At 41.8% G+C, this 27,705-nt stretch overlaps 1 protein-coding gene across 1 annotated transcript in view; it reads right to left on the bottom strand.

Moving 5' to 3' along the window:
* The window catches only part of LOC128659988 (gastrula zinc finger protein XlCGF8.2DB-like), a 115,041-nt gene extending 91,342 nt beyond the window's left edge, over positions 1-23,699 (bottom strand). The window contains exon 1 of the mRNA XM_053713580.1: positions 23,668-23,699. The gene's annotated coding sequence lies outside the window, so the exon portion shown is untranslated. The remainder of the gene's footprint in view (positions 1-23,667) is intronic.
* Between the last annotated feature and the right edge of the window lie 4,006 nt (positions 23,700-27,705).

The following is a 27,705-nucleotide window of genomic DNA, read 5'->3' on the forward strand; positions in this document are numbered from 1 at the left end:
TTATCCAAAAATCCTTGAAAAACCTTAATCTGTCCCCTACCAGCTGAGCTGGAATGAGGGCCGCACCTTCATGCGGATTTAGGGGCAGACTTTGGTTTCCTAAATGGCTTGGATTTATTCCAATTTGAGGAAGGCTTCCAACTGGAAGCAGATTCCTTGGGAGGAGAATTGAGTTTTTGTTCCTTATTCTGACGAAAGGAACGAAAACGGTTAGAAGCCTTAGATTTACCCTTAGGTTTTTTTATCCTGAGGCAAAAAAACTCCTTTTCCTCCAGTGATAGTTGAAATAATAGAATCCAACTGAGAACCAAATAAATTATTACCTAAGAAAGAAAGAGACAGTAATCTAGATTTAGATGTCATATCAGCATTCCAAGATTTAAGCCACAAACTCTTCTAGCTAATACAGCTAAAGACATGGATCTAACATCAATTTTGATAATATCAAAAATGTCATCACAAATAAAATGATTAGCATGTTGCAGTAAGCGAACAATGCTAGATATGTCAGAATCCAATTCTTGTTGCGTTAAATTCTCCAACCAGAAAGTTGATGCAGCCGCAAAATCACCCAAAGAAATAGCAGGTCTGAGAAGATGACCTGAATATAAATAGGCCTTCCTTAGATAAGATTCAAGCTTCCTATCTAAAGGATCCTTAAAGGAAGTGCTATCTTTCATAGGAATAGTGGTACGTTTAGCAAGAGTAGAAATAGCCCCATCAACTTTGGGGATTTTTCCCCAAAACTCTATAGATTTTGCTGGTAAAGGATACAATTTTTTAAACCTTGAAGAAGGAATAAAAGAAGTACCTGGCTTATTCCATTCGCTAGAAATCATATCAGAAATAGCCTCAGGAATAGGAAAACCCCTGGGGAAACCACAGGAGGTTTAAAAACAGCATTTAAACGTTTATTAGACTGAACGTCAATAGGACTGGTTACCTCAATATCTAAAGTAATTAACACTTCTTTTAATAAAGAACGCATATACTCTATTTTAAATAAATAAGTAGATTTGTCAGTGTCAATGTCTGAGGAAGGATCTTCTGAATCAGATAGATCCTCATCAGAAGATAAATTATTATGTTGTTGGTCATTTGAAATTTCATCAGCTAAATGTGAAGTTTTAAAAGACCTTTTACGTTTATTAGAAGGTGGAAATGCAGACAAAGCCTTCAAAATAGAATCAGAAACAAATTCTTTAAAATTTACAGGTATATCATGCACATTAGAAGTTGAAGGAACTGCAACTGGCAATGTACTATTACTGATGGAAACACTATCTGCATGTAAAAGTTTATCATGACAACTATTACAAATGACATTTGGTGAAATAATTTCTACACTTTTACAACAAATGCACTTAGCTTTGGTAGAACCGATGTCAGGCAGCAATGTTCCAGCAGAAACTTCAGAGACAGGATCAGATTGGGACATCTTGCTCAATGTAAGAGAAAAAACAACATATAAAGAAAAATTATCTATTTCCTTATATGACAGTTTCAGGAATGGGAAAAAATGCAAAAGCATAGGCCTCTGATAGAGAAAAAAGCAAGAGGCAAACATCAATGGGGTATTGAAATAATGAAAAAAATTTGGCGCCAAGTATGACGCACAACGTATTGTAAACTTTTTTTTTGGCGCCAAAAATAAACGGAAATGACACACTTGCGTCACTAATGACGCCGCCGTGTGAAAGGTCTCGGCATCAAGTATGACGCCGGAAATGACGAAGTTGCCTCATAAACGTATTTTTTTGCGCCAAAAATATTATACGCGCCAAGAACGACGCAATAAAGTTTAGCATTTGACGCACCCGCTGGCCTAATACCCGCAATAGCAAGAAGTAGTCAATTGAAAAAAAGACTAAACCCTAGGTAAGAAAAAAATTTCTTAAAATGTTTAAATTCCCCAAATATGAAACTGACTGTCTGCTGAAGGAAATACATGAACCTGACTCAAGGCAAATATAAGTACAATACATATATTTAGAACTTTATATAAATGCATAAAGTGCCAAACCATAGCTGAGGTGTCTTAAGTAATAAAAAACATACTTACCAAAAGACACCCATCCACATATAGCAGATAGCCAAACCAGTACTAAAACAGTTATTAGTAGAGGTAATGGTAAATTGAGAGTATATCGTCGATCTGAAAAGGGAGGTAGGAGATGAATCTCTACGACCGATAACAGAGAACCTATGAAATAGACCCCCGTTAGGGAAATCATCGTATTCAAATAAGTGATACTCCCTTCACGTCCCTCTGACATTCGCTGTACTCTGAGAGGAATCGGGCTTCAACAATGCTGAGAAGCGCGTATCAACGTAGAAATCTTAGCACAAACTTACTTCACCACCTCCATAGGAGGCAAAGTTTGTAAAACTGAATTGTGGGTGTGGTGAGGGGTGTATTTATAGGCATTTTGAGGTTTGGGAAACTTTGCCCATCCTGGTAGGATTGTATAATCCCATATGTCACTAGCTCATGGACTCTTGCCAATTACATGAAAGAAATAAGTTTCTTAAGATTTAAAGTTATTCCTGATATTAAAATAACATGAACTATAAGGAGCCCATTATCTCCCAACCTCCCCTCAGATAATGGGCTCCTTATATTTCATGTTATTTTAATATCAGGAATAACTTTAAATCTTAAAAAACTTATTTTTGCACGTTGAACCTAGTCTGGTGTATAATAATAGAGCCACATTTGAGGCTCAGATATAATTTAGTAATTTCGCATCAGCTAAGTTGTTTCACGTCCCAATTTCATAAAGCAATACAGGAGATTTTCAAAGAGCATTCTAGGCTTGAGTAGATGATTACCGTTTATATGACAGTTAACTGTCTAACATCACGTTGCTACTTTGGTTTTTAATCAGCATAAACTACTCAGAAATAATTTCAGGTTTCAACAAACCGAGGTAATTTAGGCATTAGCATAAGCATAAGATAGTGGTGACAAGATTACGAAACGCTACCACACAGGTTCCTAATCAGCCTGATTTATATATATATAATCACAGGTCTTGGACTGAGAGGTATACATATGTACCGCTTCGCTTATACTTGAATACATTTAGTCACGAGATCTAGACATCTTAAATCACAAGGCTAAAGGTTTGTCATCTCTGTAAACGGTCAACTTAATTAGAAGTCACTAATAGAAGCAACATATACTGCCCACCTTTAGTACATGTTTGTTTTATAGAACACTATTAAATTATCTCTATATTACACTACAAGTTTAACAATATTGCAAGGACAAAATAAGATGCGCTGAAACGCTAGAAATATTTGTTGTTCCAACCTTAACTTACTTATCTCCCACTGTGGATAAAATAAATACTAAGTTAATGGTATTAAAAACAACATTACCTAAAGGTATATTACTCTCAGTACTCGGTTTGATTCTGCAAATTAGGAGTACGTGTGATGCTAGTACAAACATACACTTTTGGAGCAATATATGATTGTTGATATTTCAAGGATTAACATATATTATAGGCAATTCAGTTGCTGGAGTAGATTATTAGCATTACCTAAATATTTAACTCTTTGGTAACTATCCTATATGATACCTGCCATTTTGTGGTAGGGTGGGTTGTTATCTAGAATTGATACTTACAATTGATTAACGATTTATTCGCTACAAATATATGTAACGAATATCTTCCTTTGACCTCTGCTCAGGAACAAAGTGTATCAACTCTGACTGTGATACAATCTAACCAGTATATGGTATACCACAATATACCATAATCATCTCTATATATTAAAAGTGATAGACTACATCATATCACCCTCATTCACTCAACCTACAATTATTATTTTTTGAGATACTATACTAATTTTATCCTCTACTATGTTGCCTATTATGAGTGCCTGAATCGATTTCACTCTAATTATTGTTTATATAAATAAAGTACACCAACTGGTCTCACAATTGTCTATTTAAGATCTGATTCAGATTAGACCAACTTATACTTGAATTTCCTAATTCAGAATGGTCAACTAATCCGGTTATTTGAAGTCTATTGCTACTTAGATTTAAATTGACATATTCCTGGGTTTTTAAATTGTAGTGTTTATCCATTATTTTTAAAGTCCAATAAAAGTTATGTTTTAAATTATCCCACACAATTGCCATCTTATAACTCAGTCTATTATTCCACTTATTTGGGAATTTAGAGTGCTACACATGTGTACAATTCTTGGAGATTTCTATCCCCTTATGCGTTTCAATGTTAAACCAGTACACAGCACCGTACAGTGATACTTAATTTATCAAATTAGGAGGAAAATACAAAATACTCCCCTCCTTTTAATTATCTGTAATTCTCAGTATCCATAATTATATTCCCTGTTAATATCCAGTGGTGCCATTGGGCCTCTTGTCGTTTGTTAGCTAAAGCCTTTGATTGTACAGATCAATCTGACCCTTATGTCTCCTAGGATGATGCTGTTCAGGCTATGCCACAGCTTTCTCCTTAAATGTCCCAAGCCTCTTTGACGTCACATGCTGTGCCCTACGGTTCCTCTCAACCTCCTGGAGGAGTATGTTTGCTTACAGATTTTGCAGCTCAAGTATCCTCTGCGATATCTGCGGGTTTGTGCCTTACCTACAGGGAAAAGGCAAGAGGACATCAAAAGTTTCAGAAAGTAAGGTTTTTGCTCCACATTCTGCTACACAGGTTGCTCTCTCTCCTAAGTTTGGTGAGGAGGTTTCGCCGGTAGTTTGAGGGTGAAATCTCAGATTTAGACAGTTTAATTCCTTCATCTGAAGCTGAAGTCATCTCCTTCAGATGTATGCTTGAACACCTTGTGTATTGTTAAAGGAGGTTTTATTTTACAGGCAACTTTATATTTATTTTAACTAGGTACAATAGTTATTAAATAGTAATTAACTATTTAATAACTACCTAGCTAAAATAAATACAAAAGTACCTGTAAAATAAAACCTAACCTAAGTTACAATTACACCTAACACTACACTATAATTATATCCCTAAACTAAATACAATTACATACAATAAAATAAAATAAAGTACAAAAACCCCCCCACTAAATTACAGAAAAACAGAATTTATGCTTACCTGATAAATTACTTTCTCTTGCGATGTATCCAGTCCACGGATTCATCCTTTACTTGTGGGATATTCTCATTCCCTACAGGAAGTGGCAAAGAGAACACACAGCAGAGCTGTCCATATAGCTCCCCCTCTAGCTCCACCCCCCAGTCATTCGACCAAAGGTTAGGAAGAAAAAGGAGAAACCATAGGGTGCAGTGGTGACTGTAGTTTAAACAAAAAATTTTTTACCTGACTTAAATGCCAGGGCGGGCCGTGGACTGGATACACCGCAAGAGAAAGTAATTTATCAGGTAAGCATAAATTCTGTTTTCTCTTGCAAGGTGTATCCAGTCCACGGATTCATCCTTTACTTGTGGGATACCAATACCAAAGCTTTAGGACATGGATGAAGGGAGGGAACAAGACAGTTACCTTAAACGGAAGGCACCGCTGCTTGTAAAACCTTTCTCCCAAAAATAGCCTCCGAAGAAGCAAAAGTATCGAATTTGTAAAATTTGGCAAAAGTATGCAGGGAAGACCAAGTCGCTGCCTTACAAATCTGTTCAACAGAAACCTCGTTTTTGAAAGCCCATGTGGAAGCCACTGCTCTGGTAGAATGAGCAGTAATTCTTTCAGGAGGCTGCTGGCCAGCAGTCTCATAGGCCAAACGGATGATGCTTTTCAGCCAAAAGGAAAGAGAAGTAGCAGTCGCTTTCTGACCCCTCCTCTTACCAGAAAAGATAACAAACAAGGAAGATGTTTGTCTGAAATCCTTAGTTGCTTGTAAATAGAACTTTAAAGCACGAACTACATCAAGATTAGAACTAGATTCAAACTCCATGGCGGAGCCACAGGTTTATAGACAGGCTTGATTCTGACTAAAGCCTGAGCAAACGCTTGAACGTCTGGTACCTCTGCCAGAAGCTTGTGAACAAAATAGACAAAGCAGATATTTGTCCTTTTAAGGAACTAGCTGACAATCCTTTCTCCAATCCTTCTTGGAGAAAAGCCAATATCCTGGGAATCCTAATCTTACTCCATGAGTAACCCTTAGATTCACACCAACAAGATATTTCCGCCATATCTTATGGTAGATTTTTCTGGTGACAGGCTTTCTAGCCTGAATCAGAGTATCTGAAACTGACTCAGAGAACCCACGCTTTGATAGAATTAAGCGTTCAATCTCCAAGCAGTCAGACGTAGTGAAACTAAATTTGGATGCTTGAACGGACCCTCTATTAGAAGATCCTGCCTCATTGGCAGTGTCCATGGTGGGACAGATGACATGTCCACTAGGTCTGCATACCAAGTCCTGCGTGGCCACGCAGGCGCTATCAGAAACACCGAAGCCTTCTCCTCCTTGATTCTGGCGACCAGAAGAGGGAGAAGAGGAAACGGTGGAAAAACATAAAGCCAGATTGAAGGACCAAGGCGCTGCTGGAGCATCTATCAATACCGCCTTGGGATCCCGGGACCTGGACCCGTAGAGAGGAAGTTTGGTGTTCTGACGGGACGCCTTCATGCTGTCTTGGTGGCAGCTGCAGGCTTTTTGGCCTGTTTACCCTTATTCCAGCCCTGGTAAGGTTTCCAGGTTGCCCTGGGCTGTGAAGCGTTACCCTCTTGCTTTGCATCCGGAGAGGATGAAGCGGGGCAGTTCCTGAAATTGCGAAAGGAACGAAAATTAGCTTTGTTTTTTGTCTTAAAGAGCTTGTCCTGAGGGAGAGCATGGCCTTTTCCCCCAGTGATATCTGAAATAATCTCTTTCAATTCAGGCCCGAAGAGGGTCTTTCCTTTGAAAGGAATGTTCAAAAGCTTGGATTTAGACGACACATCGGCCGACCAGGACTTGAGCCATAGCGCCCTGCGCGCCAAAATGGCGAAACCTGAATTTTTCGCCGCTAACTTAGCCATTTGGAAAGCGGCGTCAGTGATAAAAGAATTAGCTAGCTTTAGAGCCTTAATTCTATCCATAATTTCCTCATATGAGGTCTCCGTCTGGAGCGAGTCTTCCAGCGCCTCAAACCAGAAAGCAGCTGCAGTAGTTACAGGAATAATGCAGACAATAGGTAGGAGAAGAAAACCTTGTTGAACAAAAATTTTCTTAAGTAAACCCTCTAATTTTTTATCCATAGGGTCTTTAAAAGCACAACTGTCTTCAATTGGTATGGTTGTGCGTTTAGCAAGTGTAGAAACAGCCCCCTCCAACATTTTCTTAAAAACAGGAGGGGGGACAAAAGGGACACCTGGTCTATCCCACTCCCTAGTAACGATATCCGCTATCCTCTTAGGGACCGGAAACGCATCAGTGTAAACAAGGACCTCTAAGTACTTGTCCATTTTACACAATTTCTCTGGGACCACCAAAGGGTCGCAGTCATCCAGAGTAGCTAATACCTCCCTGAGCAACATGCGGAGGTGTTCTAGTTTAAATTTAAAAGCCAATGTATCTGAATCTGTCTGAGGAGGAACCCTTCCTGAATCAGAGACTTCTCCCTCAGACATCAAATCCCTCGCTCCCACTTCAGAGCGTTGTGAGGGTATATCGGATACGGCTACCAAAGCGTCAGAATGCTCATAATCTGTTCTTAAAACGGAGCTATCACGCTTTGCTGGTAACACGGGCAGTTTAGATAAGAAAGCTGTAAGAGAATTATCCATGACTGCTGCTAAGTCTTGCGCGGGCGTAACTGGTTGTGACACTTGGGAAGAGGCAGACGGGCTACCCTCGTTACCTTCAGTCTGATAATCATCTTGGGCCACATTCTTAAGTGCAACAATATGATCTTTAAAGTGTATAGACATATCAGTACAAGTGGGACACATTCTGAGAGGGGGTTCCACCATGGCTTCTAAACACATTGAACAAGGATTTTCCTTAGTGTCAGACATGTTTAACAGGCTAGTAAGATACACAAGCAGGCTTGGAAATCACTTTAATCAAATAAAAAACACAATTTGAAAAAACGTTACTGTGCCTTTAAGAGATAAAAAGAGCACACAATTTTACAAAACAGTGAAAAATGCAGCAATTCTCTTGAAATTTTCACAGTATGTACCTAAGGCCTTAATATGATTGCACCACAAGTTGCAAAACGATTAACCCCTTAATGCCCAAACCAGAGCAGCCTAAAGCCAACACCTGGTTAAAATAGTACAGCACCTTGCCACAGTCTTGCTGTGGCCCTACCTGCCCTTAGGGATCAGATTTGGGGTAATATAGCTTCTATAAGGCCCTCAAACAGCAGCAGGACCCTCCATGTGAATCAGCATGAACTTCTCTGCAATTCTAACTGCGCATCTGAGGCGCAAAATTAGGCCCCTCCCACTCTACTCCGGAGCTGTGAGGCCTAGTAAATCACTCTTAAGTGAATAAAATGCAGCCATGTGGTTAAAAACCCCAGAAAGAACCCCAAAAGGACTTTCAAAGTGTCTACAAACGATATACTTCTTAAATAAACAATCGATTGCCCTGAATCAGTGTCAACCAGCATAATTAGCCCTGTTATGTAAGCATTCAATTCCTTACTAAGTCTGTGAACATAGCTTACCCTCCCCTCATGGGGATATTGTCAGTCTCTTCTAGCATTATCTCAGTCTTGTCTAGAAATAAATGACTGAACATACCTTATTGCAGTTCACCTGCAAACTGTTCCCCCCAACTGAAGTTTTCTGGTACTCCTCAGTCCTGTGTGGGAACAGCAGTGGATTTTAGTTACAACATGCTAAAATCATTTTTCTCTCAGCAGAAATCTTCATCACTTTTCTGCCAGAGAGTAAATAGTACAAACCGGTACCATTTAAAATAACAAACTTTTGATTGAAGATAATAAAAACTACAATTCTAACACCACATTCACTTTACACTCCCGTAGAGAGACCCTAGTGCTTAGAGCCGGCAAAGAGAATGACTGGGGGGTGGAGCTAGAGGGGAAGCTATATGGACAGCTCTGCTGTGTGTTCTCTTTGCCACATCCTGTAGGGAATGAGAATATCCCACAAGTAAAGGATGAATCCGTGGACTGGATACACCTTGCAAGAGAAATAAAAAAATAATTACAAATTTTTAAAACTAATTACACCAAATCTAATCCCCCTAATAAAATAAAAAATCCCTCCAAAAAAAAAAAAAAAGCCCTACCCTATACTAAATTACAAATATCCCTTAAAAAGGGCTTTTTGCGAGGCATTGCCCCAAAGTAATTGCAAGTTGAATTTAAGTTGCCCAAAGTGTCCACTGTTTATAGATTCTCTTAGGATACGTTGTTGGATACGTTCCGTGTTCGGGTTGTGTGCAAGAGCAGCTAGCTTGGATCTTGCATCCATTTAAAAATGGATTCTTTTTGGCCGATATTTTAGAACAAGGATATGAAAGACTTCTTTTGTCCCAGTGTGGCAAAATTGGGACAGACTTGGGAAATCTTTGTCCATCCTGGGGTCACATATAACCATTTGTAGTTCTTTGAAGGCTTTTCCATGTGGATTCAACCGTGGTCTCACATGGTCTTCATCAGTCATCAATTCGTGTACACATGAAGATATAAGTGTGCCATCATCCCAGGAATGGATATTAATGCAGTGGTACAAGCAGCTTCTCCAGATTTTACTTTACACATAACCTTAAAGCTCATTCTCCCCTGTTACTGAGGAAGACGTTTCGGCACTTATACTGTGCTCTCACCTCACTACCTGATCCCTTGACCCTATCCCCTCACAGCTACTCCCCTCCCTCTCTGCTACCCTTACCCCTATACTAACACATTTTCAACCTCTCCCTCAGCACCGTTATATTTCCCTCATCGCTGAAACATGCACTGGTCACACCTATCATCAAAAAAACCTTCCCTTGAACCTACCTCCCCATCCAACTACTGCCCTATTTCCCTCCTCCCTCAAAGCTTCTCGAAAAACTAGTATATGCACGCCTATCCCATTTCCTTTTGTTAAACTCCCTTCTTGACCTACTCCAATCTGGATTTCGTCCCCATCACTCCACAGAGGCAGCAATTGTTAAGGTTACCAACAACCTACTTACAGCAAAATCAAAAGGCCACTTCTCTCTGCTTTTCCTCCTTGATCTGTCCGCAGCCTTTGACACTGTTGACCACCCTCTTTTGCTCCAAACCCTCCAATCCTTCAGCATCTGTGACACAGACCTTTCGTGGCTCTCTTCCTACCTCTCAAACGGTACCTTTATTGTAGCCTTCTCTGGGGCCTCTGCTGCCCCGTCACCACTTTCTGTCAGAGTACCACAAGGCTCTGTCCTCGGTCCCCTTCTCTTTCCAATCTACACTTCATCACTAGGTTCCCTAATAAAGTCCCACGGTTTACAATATCATTTGTATGCCGACAACACCCAAATCTAATTCTCTGCACCAGACCTATTTCCTTCCCTGCTAATCCGTGTCACTAACTGTCTTTCTCACATCTCTTCCTGGATGTCCTCTCACTACCTCAAGCTAAATCTCTCCAAAACTGAGCTTCTCATTTTCCCCCCTTCTTCCAAAATCTCCCCCCCAATCTCTCTATAACTGTCGACAACTCCATCATTACCCCTACCCGGAAGTCCAATGTTTTGGGTCACTTTTCATTCACTCAGATCTTTCATTCACTCCTCACATTCAGTCCTTGGCCAAAGCCTGCCGCTTCCACCTTTAAAAACATCTCTAAAATTAGGCACCTCCTTACACTAGACACAACTAAGATTTTAAACCACTCCCTCATTCTTTCCCGCCTCGATTACTGCAACTCTGTCCTCTCTGGTCTCCCCACCTGCCGCCTAGCTCCTTTACAATTCATAATGAATGCCTCTGCCAGACTCATCTTCCTTACACGTCACTCTTCATCTGCTGCACCTCTCTGCTAATCCCTTCACTGGCTTCCTCTTGCCTCTAGGATCAAACACAAAATTCTCACTCTGACATACAAAGCCCTCAACTGCACTGCTCCCCCCTATATCTCAGACCTTGTCTCCAGATACTCGGCCTCCCGTCCTCTTCGCTCTGCTCATGACCTTCTACTCTCCTCCACTCTGGTTACCTCATCACCCTCCCATTTACAGCTCTTCTCCAGACTGGCTCCCATCTTGTGGAACTCTCTGCCACGCTCCACAAGACTCTCCCCTAGTTTTGAAAGACTTCAAGCGCTCCCTAAAGTCTCTACTGTTCAAGGATGCATACAACCTACGCTAACCTTACTTTATACCAGTTCAACTCCTCCATTACTATCCCCTGAACCCCCTTACCATCTAAGCCTAAGAGTCCAGCTGTTTGTAGATCACCTACTTAAGAACTGACTACAACAGTGCACCTCTTGGCAGGGCCCTCTACCCATTTGATCCCTGTGGCAAACCTCGCCACTTATGAACTATGCAGGAATTGTTATTTAGGCTAATGGTTAAAATGTATGTTAAACTGTATGTTACTGTTTACACTCCCTGCTGTTTCAGTTGGGAAACCCCTTGTAGGGGAGACTGTTTTAAAAAAGTGTTTGTTTTTTCCAGTTGTTGAATAAGCTGTTGTTGACTCCCAAGCTATGTGTCGTCTAGTTCTTGGTGGAAAGGGGTTATTATTACAATTACCAAGAGTAGTTATTTGCTTGTCTCTGCTTACCAAAAAGATATTACAGATCCTATTGCCTCTCTGCTACAATTACCAAGAGTAGTTACTTGCTTGTCTCTGCCTACCCAAAAGATATTACAGATCCTACTGCCTCTCTGTTACAATTGGTGGCAAGCGACGGGATTCAAACTGCACAGCAAGTCGTAGGACATGTGATGTATATGAACGGACGGTGAATGGGGACAGATTATACCAGGCTAAAGAGAACTGCATTGAAGGAATTACTGGAGGCGAGAGGAATTACTGCCAGCAATAAAACCAAGGCAAGGCTGATTGCAGAGCTCATGGAGGGAGACCGGGTAGCAGGTACGGCCGTACCCATGGCGAACAACGAAACCAAATTCCAAAAAGAGATGCGGACCCGGTTGGCTTTTTTTCCGCTACCCCATTCGGAGAAGCTCCTGACACGGACATCAGCTGACGTACAGGAATACTTGATGGTGACCTGACAAACCACCCCGAGACCCGGAGAGGGGCTACCAGTACACTCCAGTGCTGGTACAGGGAAAGCTAAGATTCCCTACCACGCATTCAAGGATCATACCGACATGGAGTATATCGATGGGTACCTACAGGACTTTGAGCGATTATGCCAACTGCATAATATTAGTACCGCTGACCAAGTTCCCCTACTGGCTGGCAAGTTATCCGGGCAGGCTGCTGAAGCCTACCGCACCATACCAGATGAGGACAGCAGAGACTACCAGAAGGTAAAACAGGCCATCCTGACTAGGTATGCTATTACCCCAGAGGCATACCGACAGCGGTTCCGAGACCCGAAGAAGCTGGAGAAAGATACCCACACTGAGTGGGCGCATCGGCTAACCAGGGCCGCTAAAGTCTGGTTGCAGGCAGCCCAAGTCACCCAGTTGGAAGACCTTTTACAACTCCTGTTGATGGAGCAATTCTTCCAAGGGGTGTCCACTGAATTGCAAAACTGGCTGAGAGATCAAAAACCGTGCACGGTACATACCGCAGCGTCCTTGGCCGACGAATACCAAGATGCTCGGAGAGCTCAACGAACACAGCAACGCTCCAGTATTGGGGTCACCCCAAACCCCACTGCAGCTCCCACACCTCTGCTACCCCGTCCTGGAGGGGGAATCCACCCTCCCCGATACCAGACTCGATCAGCTATCCGTTGCCATCTTTGTAACCAACAAGGGCACATTCAGAGAGACTGTCCCAGGAACAAGAACCGATCCACCTGGAACAACCAGAACAACTGGGCAACTGTACACTGCTAAAAGAACGAGCCCCGACTACAGACCCAACCCGCAGTCTTCCACGAGGAACCCTTGGGCATATTACACGAGGTAAACCCAGTACAGGCCGCTTCGGACAACCTACAAAGCCACCGCCAGGTGGTCTATATAGAGGGCCAAAGTGTCCAAGGGCTGCGTGACTCTGGGGCCACCATAACCTTGCTCCGGCAACATTTAGTTTCCACCAATCAACTCACCGGAGACTGTGTAGCTGTCCGGGTGGCCGGGGGAGCCATTTACAAGATTCCCACGGCCAAAGTACACTTGAATTGGGGAGCAGGGTCGGGGAACATAGAAGTGGGCCTTATGCAAAATTTGCCCGCAGACGTTATTTTGGGCAATGACTTAGGGGAGCTGACTCCAGCGTTTGCACTCCGAACATCCCCACAAGCAGCACTGCCCGTGGTTACCCGACAACAGGCCCGCACCAACACACTGACTGATCACTCTGAGGCTCAGGTAAGCAATCACCCCCCTAATGTCTCTTGGGCCCCTCCACTAGAGTTTGGTAGCGAAGTGGCCACTGACCCCTCATTGCAAGTATATAGGGATGAGGTAAACCAGAATCAAGCGGGGTTTGAAGGAGAGAGGTATGGTTGGAACAAGGGGTTACTGTACAGGTATACTGAGAAGATAGTGGCCGGATCTATTCCCCTGTCCGTTCAGCAGTTAATAGTACCTCAGAGGTATAGACGAGAACTGCTACGGGTTGCCCACGATATTCCACTGTCAGGCCACCTAGGAGTTAGTCGGACGAAGCACCGCCTAACTCAGAATTTCTTTTGGCCAGGGATCACCAAAGATATTAGGCAGTATTGCCAGACGTGTGACACCTGCCGAGTAGGGAAAAGAGGAGACCGATATAAGGCAAAGCTACACTCCCTCCCCATAATAGAGGAGCCTTTTAGTCGAGTGGCGGTGGACCTCATTGGCCCCCTAGCCAAGCCTAGCCCCTCAGGGAAGAGGTATATACTCACGGTCGTGGATTATGCCACCCGATATCCCGAGGCGGTGGCTCTGGCTAATATTCATGCCGAGACCGTGGCGGATGCCCTCATCAAAATCTTCTCCCGCATGGGATTTCCCCGGGAGATTATTTCGGACCGGGGCACCCAGTTTACGGCTGAGATTACCCACCAGTTGTGGAGAGCATGTGGGGTGAAACCCATTGTAAATTCCGCTTATCACCTCCAGTCTAATGGGCTCTGTGAACGGTTTAATGGAACACTGAAACAGATGCTCCGCACATTCATAGATACCCAGAAGAACTGGGAGCGGTTTCAACCCCATTTGCTTTTCATCTACCGGGAGGTACCTCAGGAGTCCACGGGGTTCTCTCCCTTTGAATTATTATTCAGAAGGAGGGTACGGGGTCCCCTAGACTTAATCCGAGAGCATTGGGAGGGGGAAGTCACTAGTGACGGTACTCCTATCGTACCATACGTGCTGGAGTTAAGGGAGCGCCTGGAGGCCCTGACTCGGACCATCCGCTCCAACCTTCAGGCGGCTCAAACCCGTCAGCGCCGTTGGTATGATAGGGGCGCCAGGGACCGCAGTTTTCAGACTGGGCAGAAGGTGCTTATCTTAAAACCGGTCAAAAATGATAAACTGCAGGCCTCCTGGCAGGGTCCATACAAGGTGGTGGAACAAATCTGTGACACCACCTATGTGATCGGCCCATGTACTGGAGCAGGCGGTAGACACATGCTCCATGTAAATATGTTGAAGCCGTACCATGAACACGCAGAGGAGGTGAATGCTATTTGCGCCCCTGCCGCGGACGACGCAGACAGTTTACCTCTTCCCGACCTCCTAGGAATGAAGAACCGGAACGAAGGTCTGGAAGAGGTACAATTGGGTGAGCGGTTAAGTCCTCGAGAACAAGCTCAAATAGCAGAGCTACTGCAGGAAAAGAGAGACACGTTCTCCAAAGTGCCTGGATATACCAGACTGGCCACCCATAGGGTAGAAACCCCAGGTCACCTCCCCATGCGTCAACCTCCTTACCGCATACCAGAATCCGTGAGAGAACATATGCGGAAGGAGATTGACGAGATGCTACAGTTAGGAGTGATTGAGCACTCGGACAGCCCCTGGGCCTCGCCGGTAGTTCTAGTGCCGAAGCGGGACGGCACAACCCACTTCTGCGTAGACTACCGGAAACTTAATGATAAAACTGTCTCTGACGTCTACCCTATGCCCCGGATAGATGAGCTCCTGGATAAAATGGCTCGAGGCCAGTACCTCACCACCATAGATCTGTGTAAGGGGTACTGGCAGATCCCACTAGCCGAGGATGCCATTCCCAAATCAGCGTTCGTCACCCCGTTTGGCCTGTACCAATTCAAGGTCATGCCATTCGGGATGAAGAACGCTCCGGCTACTTTCCAGCGAATGGTAGATCGGCTACTGGATGGGTCCCAAGAGTACGCATGCGCCTATTTAGACGACATAGCTATATTTAGCAGCTCCTGGGACGAGCATTTGAACCATATAGGGGCGATCCTAGATCGCATTAGGGAGGCAGGATTAACACTTAAGCCTAGCAAATGTCATATAGGGATGGCGGAGGTCGAGTACCTAGGGCACCGAATAGGTAGCGGGCAGCAGAAGCCCGAACCGGCCAAGGTAGAGGCCGTAGCCAAGTGGCCCACTCCCCGTACCAAGACCCAAGTGCTAGCCTTTCTAGGTACCGCAGGCTATTATAGGAAATTCGTACCTAATTATAGTACCCTAGCCAAACCCCTCACCGACCTCACCCGTAAAAACCTTCCTAAGATTGTTACCTGGAGCCCAGAGTGTGAACAAGCATTCCAAGAACTGAAAAACGCTCTCGTAAATGCCCCTATCCTTGCTGCCCCGGATCCAACTAAACGCTTTCTTGTCCATACAGACGCTTCTATGTTTGGATTGGGAGCCGTGTTGAGTCAAGTCGGGGTTGATGGCAGCGAGCATCCTGTGGCCTACCTAAGCAGGAAACTGTTACCTCGAGAAGTTAGCTACGCCGCCATCGAAAAGGAATGCCTGGCCGTGGTGTGGGCCCTCAAGAAACTTCAGCCATATCTATATGGACAACAATTTTCCCTGCTCACAGATCACAACCCGTTGGTGTGGCTGAACAGGGTATCCGGAGACAATGCCTGGCTGTTGCGCTGGAGTTTGGCGCAGTCATTTGACTTAACAATCCATTACCGACCTGGGAAGCAAAACGGCAACGCCGACGGGTTGTCCAGACAAACTGAACTTGAACCTTGATCTGTGAACACTCCTCCGGATCAGACTGGGTATGCCGGTTTGGTTCTGGGGGAGCATTGTGGCAAACCTCGCCACTTATGAACTATGCAGGAATTGTTATTTAGGCTAATGGTTAAAATGTATGTTAAACTGTATGTTACTGTTTAAACTCCCTGCTGTTTCAGTTGGGAAACCCCTTGTAGGGGAGACTGTTTTTAAAAAGTGTTTGTTTTTTCCAGTTGTTGAATAAGCTGTTGTTGACTCCCAAGCTATGTGTCGTCTAGTTCTTGGTGGAAAGGGGTTATTATTACAATTACCAAGAGTAGTTATTTGCTTGTCTCTGCTTACCAAAAAGATATTACAGATCCTACTGCCTCTCTGCTACAATTACCAAGAGTAGTTACTTGCTTGTCTGCCTACCCAAAAGATATTACAGATCCTACTGCCTCTCTGCTACAATTACCAAGAGTAGTTACTTGCTTGTCTCTGCCTACCCAAAAGATATTACAGATCCTACTGCCTCTCTGTTACAATCCCTATAATTGTTTTGTTGTACTCCCCCTTTGTTTATAGCGCTGAATCTGTTAGCACTCTACAAATAACCGATAATAATAATAATTATTCCATCAGTTCAGTAGCCCAGAGAGCTGAATGTGCCAGGGTGTATATATCTAGTTACACTCTTATATCAGGGCATTATAGTGACGTAATCATGTAGTATTATCACTATACACCCTGCAAATCTATGTGTTTAAACCTCACAAAAGGGTTAAATTCACAGGTAACGTATGACTTAGGAGACACAGAGGAATGCTGGTTCAAATCGGAAACTGTTGGTTACCGAATCAGCAGCATTAGTCACACAGCTGGGAAGTGTAAAATAGATTGTATTATGTATATTCTATATAAGGTGATTTTTGGTAAAAGTATTTTATATTTCTTCATTTAGGTTTAGTGTTGTATCTCTTTGAAATGAACTTTAGAGAGATCATACCTATATATCTAATCACATTCTACACACAGGAACGATTCCTTATCTCTGTCTGTAAACCAAAGCCCTTGATTTATAAAGAACAATTTATAGCAAACATTTAGTACACATTAGTCCTACTAACATCTAGGAGTGTAATGTATTCTGTTGGCCCTTGTTTACATAGCTCATCAATATCCAATACTTAAGTATTCAATTTTGAGTACAGCTAGTGGATTCAATAGGCCAAATCAGCAAGTTTTATTTTTTTATAGTTTTAAAATGTGTGTGCAGATTTTTTATTCATATATATATATATATATATATATATATATATATATATATATATATATATATATATATATATATATATATATATATATATTACTGATATAAATGATGGTGCATTATATATATTTATACAAACTAATGTTATTGTCATAAAGGGCTTTGTCAGCTGTAAAACACAAAGACCTAAATTCCATTGAGGTGGTAAATTGTGAAAACTAAGTGATAAAAACATTTATAAATCGCCATTAAAGTCTATGGAGAATTTTTATAATACCAGCAGTTTCCAAACTTTACTACCGCAATGAAAACACAGCCATAGTATGATCTGTTGGAACCATATAGAAAAATCACTTAAAGGGACAGCCAACCGCAAAATTACTGTAACTTATTTAGATTAGTTAATTAACGATCTTTACAGTAAACTGTAGCCCAATTTTCATCTAAATAAACTTTGGCAGAAAATACACTTACTACATCTCATTTGGCCGTTTTGAAAATGGCCGCCTGACCCCTCCTTCTCTGACGTCTCCCAAAAGCTTCCACTAGTACAGGATCCTTTCCTTTCGTCCCTGAAAGCTCCTGTGTCTCTCTTCATTCAGTTCAGTGAGACACACGCTATTACACGCACAGGGCATCAATGAGATCATAAATTTCAAAAGGACAATTAAAAACAAAGAGTTAGCAGCACTGTTGCCAGTACATAATCTCTGGGTTTTATATTTCCAGGTACATCAGTCATAACTGTCTAATAAATCTCATCTATTGAATATCTTGTAGCATTAATGAAATGGTCTGTTCACTGCCTGCATTTAAACCATGTCTATAAGGAAAGGGCTGCTCTATTGACGGTGAGATATAGGCACATTCAGCATTTATACATCAGGGCTGATCTGTGCTTCTAGCGCCTGTGTGTTACAGAGAATGAGAGGCAGTGAATGCCGGGCAGGAACAGCTTGTAGACCCGGTTATCGCTGTTACACGCACTGACCCACATCACATCGCCGCCTGCTCGGCACTCACTGCCTCTCATTCTCTGTAACATATATTTTCAGTACAAATGTTCACACAGTGTCATTCTAATTAGTGAGCAATCTGATCTAAAAATGTGATCTCTATATAATATTGGACGCTGGGAAGATCATTTAGCACTTAAAGGGACAGTCAACCATAGAATTGTTATGGTTATAAAAGATAGATAATCCCTTTATTACTCATTCCCCAGTTTTGCATAACCAACACAGTTATATTAATGTACTTTTTACCTTTGTGATTACCTTGTATCTAGGAACCTTCTTCCAGCCCCCTGATCACATGACTGTGACTGTTTATTATCTATTGTCTTAAATTTAGCATTGTATTATGCTAGATCTTAAATAAAACTTTCTGTGCCTGAACACAGTGTTATCTATATAGCCCACGTGTACTTTCTGTCTCTTTGTGTTGAAAAGAGATTTAAAAAGCATGTGATAAGAGGCAGCCCTCAAAGGCTTAGAAATTAGCATATGAGCCTACCTATGTTTAGTTTAAACTAAGAATACCAAGAGAAAAAAGCAAATTTGATGATAAAAGTAAATTGGAAAGTTCATTAAAATTAAAAGTCCTATCTGAATAATGAAAATTTAATTTATACTAGACTGTCCCTTTAAATAACCTATGCCCATTTCATGCAGATTTGCAAAGGATATGGATCCTTTGCAAATCTGCATGAAATGGGCATAGATCGTTAATTAACTAATTATCTAAAAAAGTGTGTTTTAACCCCCTTCACTAGCACAAAGATCAGCACAGTATGTATTAACCTGTTAACTAGCACAGAGCTGGACAGCTTGTATTAACCCCCTTCACTAGCACTGATAGCTGTGCAGTGTGTATTAACCCTTCACTAAGACAAAGAGCAGCACAGTGTGCATTAACCCAGCGATTTTCAACCAGTGTGCAGCGACACACTAGTGTGCCGACTGACAGGCTCATCATTTTAGTTTACATTTTTTAATTTTCAAATTGTTATTGGGCCCTGGGCTATCACATGACAGCACACAGTCAGTCAGTGCACAACGCAGTCACGCCAGACACAGGTTTTTCAGCGAACGTGACTGCACATGCTGCTGTGTGCTACTGCAGACTGAGGCTGTGAATTCAGGCGTACTCCCGCGTTGTCTCAAGGACCGGAGGATACAGTACCATGCCACTCAGAGAGACACTAGTCAGTCTCTCTCTCCAAGTCAGAAGTCCCGGACTAATAAGGGAGTCTGTCGACTCAACAACACTTGATTATTGTGCTCCAGTCAGACCGGTGTGTGTCGCTGCCGGTACTACAAGAGTACAAGTGACTTACCGCCTCACGTCATAGGACCCTGACTCATCTGGAGTGGACACTCTGCTCAGACTGCTGGCCGCTGCACCCACCACAGGTAAGATATCATCTGATAACTAGTATCATCTGCTATAACTCATTGGGCACTCAGAGTCACTGTTGTGTATTAATAACAGGCTCTCACTACTATAATTTTCTTAAAAACTTAGTCCTTGTAATCTGTACCCCTCAGCTACTTTTGTGTTCCCCAATATCCACCCCTATGCTTGTCACCTGTCTCTGATCTCTATCCCCCTGCTCTTGTTGCACTACATTCCACTAATATCATGATATTAGTGCAATGTAGTACTTAATGCCCAACATTTAAAAATACTTGCTTTCTATGCAGATTTTTGTATTGTCCTATCTTTTATAATTAGATTAAATTTGATAGTATAATTAAAAAATCTCCATGGAAAGCAAGTATTTTTAAATGTTAGGCATTAAGCATACGGTCATCTGTAAAACCTGTCAAAACACATAAATTAAATCTTCAGAGTTGCCTTTTGTGTTTCCCACATAATTTTCGATGTCTTACTGATGCATATATATTATGTATGAGTTAAGCAGGTGCAATGAAAAATATGATAAGGTACAGTTATCAGACCAAAAGATATTTCATGGCGTGCACACATTTAAAAATGTATTTTATTAAAAGGTACATGGAACCATTTTTTATTTATTTCAGGATTCAGAGAGCTCCAGTTCCCATCCTCCATCCGCAGATTTCTTCTCCTGTTCCCCACTCCATATCCACCTGCTCTCATCTCCAGTCTCCAACCTTCATCCCTCTGTCATCTTCTAAGTCTACAATCTACAGTTCTTGGCCTCGGCCCTCCAACCTCCTGCTGTACTCTCCACTCCCCACAACCTCTTTGCCTCTTGATCTAATATCCTGTCCCCATTCTCCGGTCCACACTTCTTCAAAATATATATAATCCCACAAAAACTAGTATCAAAGCCTGTGGCCCGACAGGACACAGATCATCAGATTGACTACTACTGAGCGTTATCTGAATTTGGCCCTGCGTTCCCAATGCATAAACACCTACTCACTGTATGTATGTATGTATGTATGTATGTATGTATGTATGTATGTATGTATGTATGTATGTATGTATGTACACTGTCATGCACATATGTGCATGACAGTGTGTATATGTGTGTGTGTCTGTGTGTGTGTGTGTGTGTGTGTGTGTGTGTGTGTGTGTATGCATGCATGTGAGTGTATGCGTGTGTATATATACACTGTATTGATTAGGCTACAATGGGTGATTTTGTAAAATGTTGGGATGGTGGTGTGCTGAAGGATTTTTTTTATGTAAAAAACAAAAAAAAGGTTGGAAATCACTGCATTAGCCCCTCCACAAGTACAGAAAGCAGCATTGTGTATATTACCCTCTTCCCTAGCATAGAAATCAGCACAGTCTGAATTAACCCCTTTACACAGAGATCAACAAAGTGAATATTAACCTTTCACTAGCACAGTGTACATTAACCCTTTCACTAGCACAGAAATCTGCAGTGTATAACCCCTTTACTAAGAAAGAACTGCAGTGTATAACCCCTTTACTAAGAAAGAACTGCAGTGTGTATTAATTCCCTTAACCAGCACAGAGAGGTACATTGTGTTTTAACCCTCCACTAGCACCAAGAGCAGCACTGTGTGTATTAACCCTTCATTAGCACAGAGAGCAGCACAAAGTGTATTAACCCTTCCCTACCACAGAGAGCTACTCAGTGTGTATTAATCCATTCACTACTACAGAGAGCAGCAGTGTGTATTAACCCATTCACTAGCACAGAGAGCAGCACAGTGTGTATTAACCCATTCACTAGCACAGAGAGCAGCACAGTGTGTATTAACCCATTCACTAGCACAGAGAGCAGCACCGTGTGTATTAACCCATTCACTAGCACAGAGAGCAGCACCGTGTGTATTAACCCATTCACTAGCACAGATATCAGCACAGTGTGTATTAACCCATTCACTAGCACAGATATCAGCACAGTGTGTATTAACCCTTCACTAGCACAGAGAGCAGCACAGTGTGTATTAACCCTTCACTAGCACAGAGAGCAGCACAGTGTGTATTAACCCTTCACTAGCACAGTGTGTATTAACCCTTCACTAGCACAGAGAGCAGCACAGTGTGTATTAACCCTTCACTAGCACAGAGAGCAGCACAGTGTGTATTAACCCTTCACTAGGGATTTCGATGGGGTGTAGCACCAAAGACGAGCACCTATAGCTCTGAACAGTAGGCTAACTAGCTAGCTTGGAAAATGTACTAAGAAAATAAATGTGTTCAGAGCGCCTCAAATGGGCTAGGTGTTGTACAATGTGTAGAGTGTGTATTTAGAAATATTTTAATTGTAAATCTAGTACTTTACACAAGAATAAAACATGCCACGGTGGGTACAGTGGTAATAAATGATAATAAAAACAATAAGATGTGGATCCACTCTTGTACAAATTAAATATTGAATATATCTATAGAAAAACATTGAATATAAAATGATACAGAGGCAATAATAATGGTTGCCCCAATAAAAATATGAGAAAGTTAAAATTCTAAACAATGTCTGAAAGAAATCAATCCAATGTGTGGATTAATAAAATGCAGTAAATCAAATGAATGGATTGCTGATATCTACTAGGAGGAGGATATCGTAAGAGATATTATGTACCAATGTTGGTGGTGATAATGTGTATAAAAAGGGAGTGAAAAATTATCCTTAGTGATTGCAAATATAAAGAAAACAGACCGTATCAACTTGCTTATTCAAAGTGAAAAAAATGATGTGAAAAATTGAAAAAATTACAAAATGTGTATAAAAATTTTAACTTTCTCATTTTTTTTGGGCAACCATTATTATTGCCTCTGTATCATTTTATATTCAGTGTTTTTATATAGATATATTCAATATTTAATTTGTACAAGAGTGGATCTTTTATTAACCCTTCACTAGCACAGAGAGCAGCACAGTGTGTTTTAACCCCTTCACTAGCACAGAGAGCAGCACAGTGTGTATTATCCCTTCACTAGCACAGAGAGCAGCACAGTGTGTATTAACCCTTCACTAGTACAGAGAGCAGCACAGTGTGTTTTAACCCCTTCACTAGCACAGAGAGCAGCACAGTGTGTATTATCCCTTCACTAGCACAGAGAGCAGCACAGTGTGTATTAACCCTTCACTAGTACAGAGAGCAGCACAGTGTGTATTAACCCCTTCACTAGCACAGAGAGCAGCACAGTATGTATTAACCCTTCACTAGCACAGAGAGCAGCACAGTGTTTATTAACCCATTCACTAGCACAGAGAGCAGCACAGTGTGTATTAACCCCTTCACTAGCAGAGAGCAGCACAGTGTGTATTAACCTATTCACAAGCACAGAGAGCAGCACAGTGTGTATTAACCCCTTCACTAGCAGAGAGCAGCACAGTGTGTATTAACCCTTCACTAGCACAGAGAGCAGTACAGTGTGTATTAACCCATTCAATAGCATAGAGAGCAGCACAGTGTGAGTTAACCCTTCACTAGCACAGAGAGCAGCACAGTGAGTATTAACCCTTCACTAGCACAGAGAGCAGCACAGTGTGTATTAACCAATTCACTAGCACAGAGAGCAGCAAATTGTGTATTAACCCATTCACTAGCACAGAGAGCAGCACAGTGTGAGTTAACCCTTCACTAACACATAGGTTTGAACAGAACTTAGTATCACATTGCCTGGCACAAGCAGATGAATAACATACAATAAAATAACATTTATAACAATTATAAACTTTTTAAGAAGACTAGAAATTGACTAAAACGTTTTATCACACAATACACACAGCCTGACTCACTCACCCAGCAGCAGCTGCACAGGAAGTAAATGGGAGGGGGAACAACAGTGAGTTCAATACTGAACTACATCTCCCAGAATAGATGCAGAGAAGTCACATGTTAAGCAGCAGCCAATGAGACAAAAGAATATACACAGCCATTTCAAAGACAAATTGGATGATTTTTAACTTGTTTAAATGCAAATTTGTTAAATTAGTAACTGAGCAAATAGTTAGTCAGTCATATCCTCTACTGGTACATTACAGCTACACAATACATATTAGCACTTTCACTAGCACTGAGATCTGCACTTTGTAATAACCCTTCAATAGCACAGAAAGCAGCAGAGTGCATTAACCCTACACTAGAACAAAGAGCAACAGTGTGTATTAAACCCTTCACTTTCACAGAGAGCAGCACAGTGTGTATTAACCCTTCACTTTCACAGAGAGCAGCACAGTGTGTATTAACCCTTCACTTTCACAGAGAGCAGCACAGTGTGTATTAACCCTTCACTAGCACAGAGAGTATTAACCCTTCACTAGCACAGAGCGCAGTACAGTGTGTATTAACTCTTCACTAGCACAGAGAGCAGCACAGTGTGTATTAACCCTTCACTAGCACAGAGAGCAGCACAGTGTGTATTAACCCTTCACTAGCACAGAGAGCTGCACAGTGTATATTAACCCTTCACTAGCACAGAGAGCAGCACAGTGTGTATTAACCCTTCACTAGCACAGAGAGCTGCACAGTGTATATTAACCCTTCACTAGCACAGAGAGCTGCACAGTATGTATTAACCCTTCACTAGCACAGAGAGCAGCACAGTGTGTATTAACCCTTCACTAGCACAGAGAGCAGCACAGTGTGTATTAACCCTTCACTAACACAGAGAGCAGCACAGTGTGTATTAACCCTTCACTAGCACAGAGAGCAACAGTGTGTATTAACCCTTCACTAGCACAGAGAGCAACAGTGTGTATTAACCCCTTCACTAGCACAGAGAGCAGCACAGTGTGTATTAACCCTTCACTAGCACAGAAAGCTGCACAGTGTGTATTAACCCTTCACTGGCACAGAGAGCAGCACAGTCTGTATTAACCCTTCACTAGCACAGAGAGCAGCACAGTGTATATTAACCCTTCACTAGCACAAGGAGCAGCACAGTGTGTATTAACCCTTCACTAGCACAAGGAGCAGCACAGTGTGTATTAACCCATCACTAGCACAGAGAACAGCACAGTGTGTATTAACCCTTCACTAGAACAGAGAGCAGCACAGTGTGTATTAACCCTTCACTAGCACAGAGAGCAGCACAGTGTGTATTAACCCTTCACTAGCACAGAGAGCAGCACAGTGTGTATTAACCCTTCACTAGCACAGAGAGCAGCACAGTGTGTATTAACCCTTCACTAGCACAGAGCAGCACAGTCTGTATTAACCCTTCACTAGCACAGAGAGCAGCACAGTGTGTATTAACCCTTCACTAGCAGAGAGCAGCACAGTGAGTATTAATCCTTCACTAGCACAGAGAGCAGCACAGTGTGTATTAACCCTTCACTAGCACAGATAGCAGCACAGTGTGTATTAACCCTTCACTAGCACAGAGAGCAGCACAGTGTGTATTAACCCTTCACTAGCACAGAGAGCAGCACAGTGTGTATTGACCCTTCACTAGCACAGAGAGCAGCACAGTGTGTATTAACCCTTCACTAGCACAGAGAGCAGCACAGTGTGTATTAACCCTTCACTAATACAAAGAGTTGAAAAGCACTTAGTATCCCATTGCCTGGCACAAGCAGATGAATAACATGCATTAAAAGAACAACATTTATAACAATTATAAACTTTTTAAGCAGACTAGAAAGTAACTAAAACATTTATCACACAATACACTCAGCCTGACTCACTCACCCAGCAGCAGCTGCACAGGAAGTAAATGGGAGGGGAACAACAGAACACTGGAGCTCCACTATAGACAGGAAACATCATGTGACCTCCACTCAATTGTTTTTTTTGTTTGCTTTTTTTTTTTAAATTAACTTTAACGTAACAAACAACCAGTAGACAATAATTCTAAAAACTAAACATTTTGTAGCTTTCTTGTTCTTAAAGTGAATCTCAATTTTCATATTTTGGATGCAACATATAAATTCCTTGTGTATATATTAGTAAAACCGCCAATACAATAAATGTTATATTTATCTCACCAATTTTCGTCCGTTTTCATGCCCAGCTCCTCCCATCCGCTACTTCCTCATTTTACTCCCTGATATGTATGGAGCGGTCCCACCCGCATTGTACATAATCGCAATGCGCGCTCCCGTCTAGTACAACAACAGTGCATGCGTTCCACATAGGGTTGCCACCTTTTCCTAAACCTGTCCCGCATTGCCCCATGCATTTTAAAAAAATATTTTTTTATTTATTTTTTTAATTCTATTGCCCACATACTCAGAAGCAGCTGGCTTTTCTCTCCCAAGGTTATATACCTGTTAGATTCCTTGTGGAAAAGTAATGGTGTGTGGGTTAAGCAGGAGTAGGAAGACTATATACCCTCTGACCTCAGGTAATGATGACCTCTAACCCCTGGTAGTGATGACGTATACCCCTGGTGATAATACTAGCATACCTTCAGTTTCATTCAATGAGCAGTGCTAACACCAGGGTAACGCACAGTGGCAGCGTCAGACTGCCAGTTAATGTGCTTGCCAACCCCAGGACCCCATAGAATGAGTTACAGATACCCATATATGATGTAGTGTGTGTCTATCTGTATCCATAACTGTGCATGTATCTGTATGTATAAGTGTAAGCTGTGTAGTGTGTGTGTGTGTATCTGTATGTGTAAGTGAATGCTATGTAGTGTGTGTGTCTGTGAATCTGTATGTGTAAGTGAATGCTATGTAGTGTGTATGTATCTGCATGTGTAAGTGTATGCTATGTAGTGTGTGTCTGCATGTGTAAGTGTATGCTATGTGGTGTGTGTGTGTATCTGCATGCATAAGTGTATGCTATGTAGTGTGTCTGTCTGCATGTATAAGTGTATGCTATGTAGTGTGTTTATGTGCATGTGTAAGTGTATGCTATGTAGCGTGTGTGTGTGTATCTGCATGTGTAAGTGTATGCTATAGTGTGTGTGTATCTGCATGTGTAAGTGTATACTATGTAGTGTGTGTGTATCTGCATGTGTAAGTGTATGCTATGTAGTGTGTGTGTGTGTGTATCTGCATGTATAAGTGTATGCTATGTAGTGTGTGTGTGTATCTGCATGTATAAGTGTATGCTATGTAGCGTGTGTGTGTATCTGCATGTATAAGTGTATGCTATGTAGTGTGTGTGTGTATCTGCATGTATAAATGTATGCTATGTAGTGTGTGTGTATCTGCATGTATAAGTGTATGCTATGTATTGTGTGTGTATCTGCATGTGTAAGTGTATGCTATGTAGTGTGTGTGTATCTGTATGTATAAGTGTATGCTATGTAGTGTCTGTGTATCTGCATGTGTAAGTGTATGCTATTTAGTGTGTGTGTGTATCTGCATGTATAAGTGTATGCTATGTAGTGTGTGTGTGTATCTGCATGTATAAGTGTATGCTATGTAGTGTGTGTGTGTATCTGCATGTATAAGTGTATGCTATGTAGTGTGTGTGTATCTGCATGTATAAGTGTATGCTATGTAGTGTGTGTGTATCTGCATGTGTAAGTGTATACTATGTAGTGTGTTACTGTGCATTTTTGCTAACTTTAAAGGCCAGAATCTAGAATATTAATGAGGAAAAAAGAGAGCAACTTTAAAGAATCTATTATTAAATGTCCAATTAAGATAAAAAATATTTAGCACTGTCTCTGCAAAGGTTAATTAAATACAGAGCTCACATAGCTATACCTGTGGTTTGAGCTTGTGTTGGATTTGCTGCCTAAGAGTAGGGTTGCCACCTTTTGCCCAGAAGATTCCTGGACACCTTTTTTAAGGGGGTGAAGAGGGCGTGTCTCAGGGCATGGCTTGGGATAGGTTGTTTTATGAATCAAGTAAGAACTAGCTGAGTGCAGATCTTAGA

The sequence above is a fragment of the Bombina bombina genome, chromosome 5 (assembly GCF_027579735.1).
Source record: "Bombina bombina isolate aBomBom1 chromosome 5, aBomBom1.pri, whole genome shotgun sequence".
Taxonomy (NCBI): domain Eukaryota; kingdom Metazoa; phylum Chordata; class Amphibia; order Anura; family Bombinatoridae; genus Bombina; species Bombina bombina.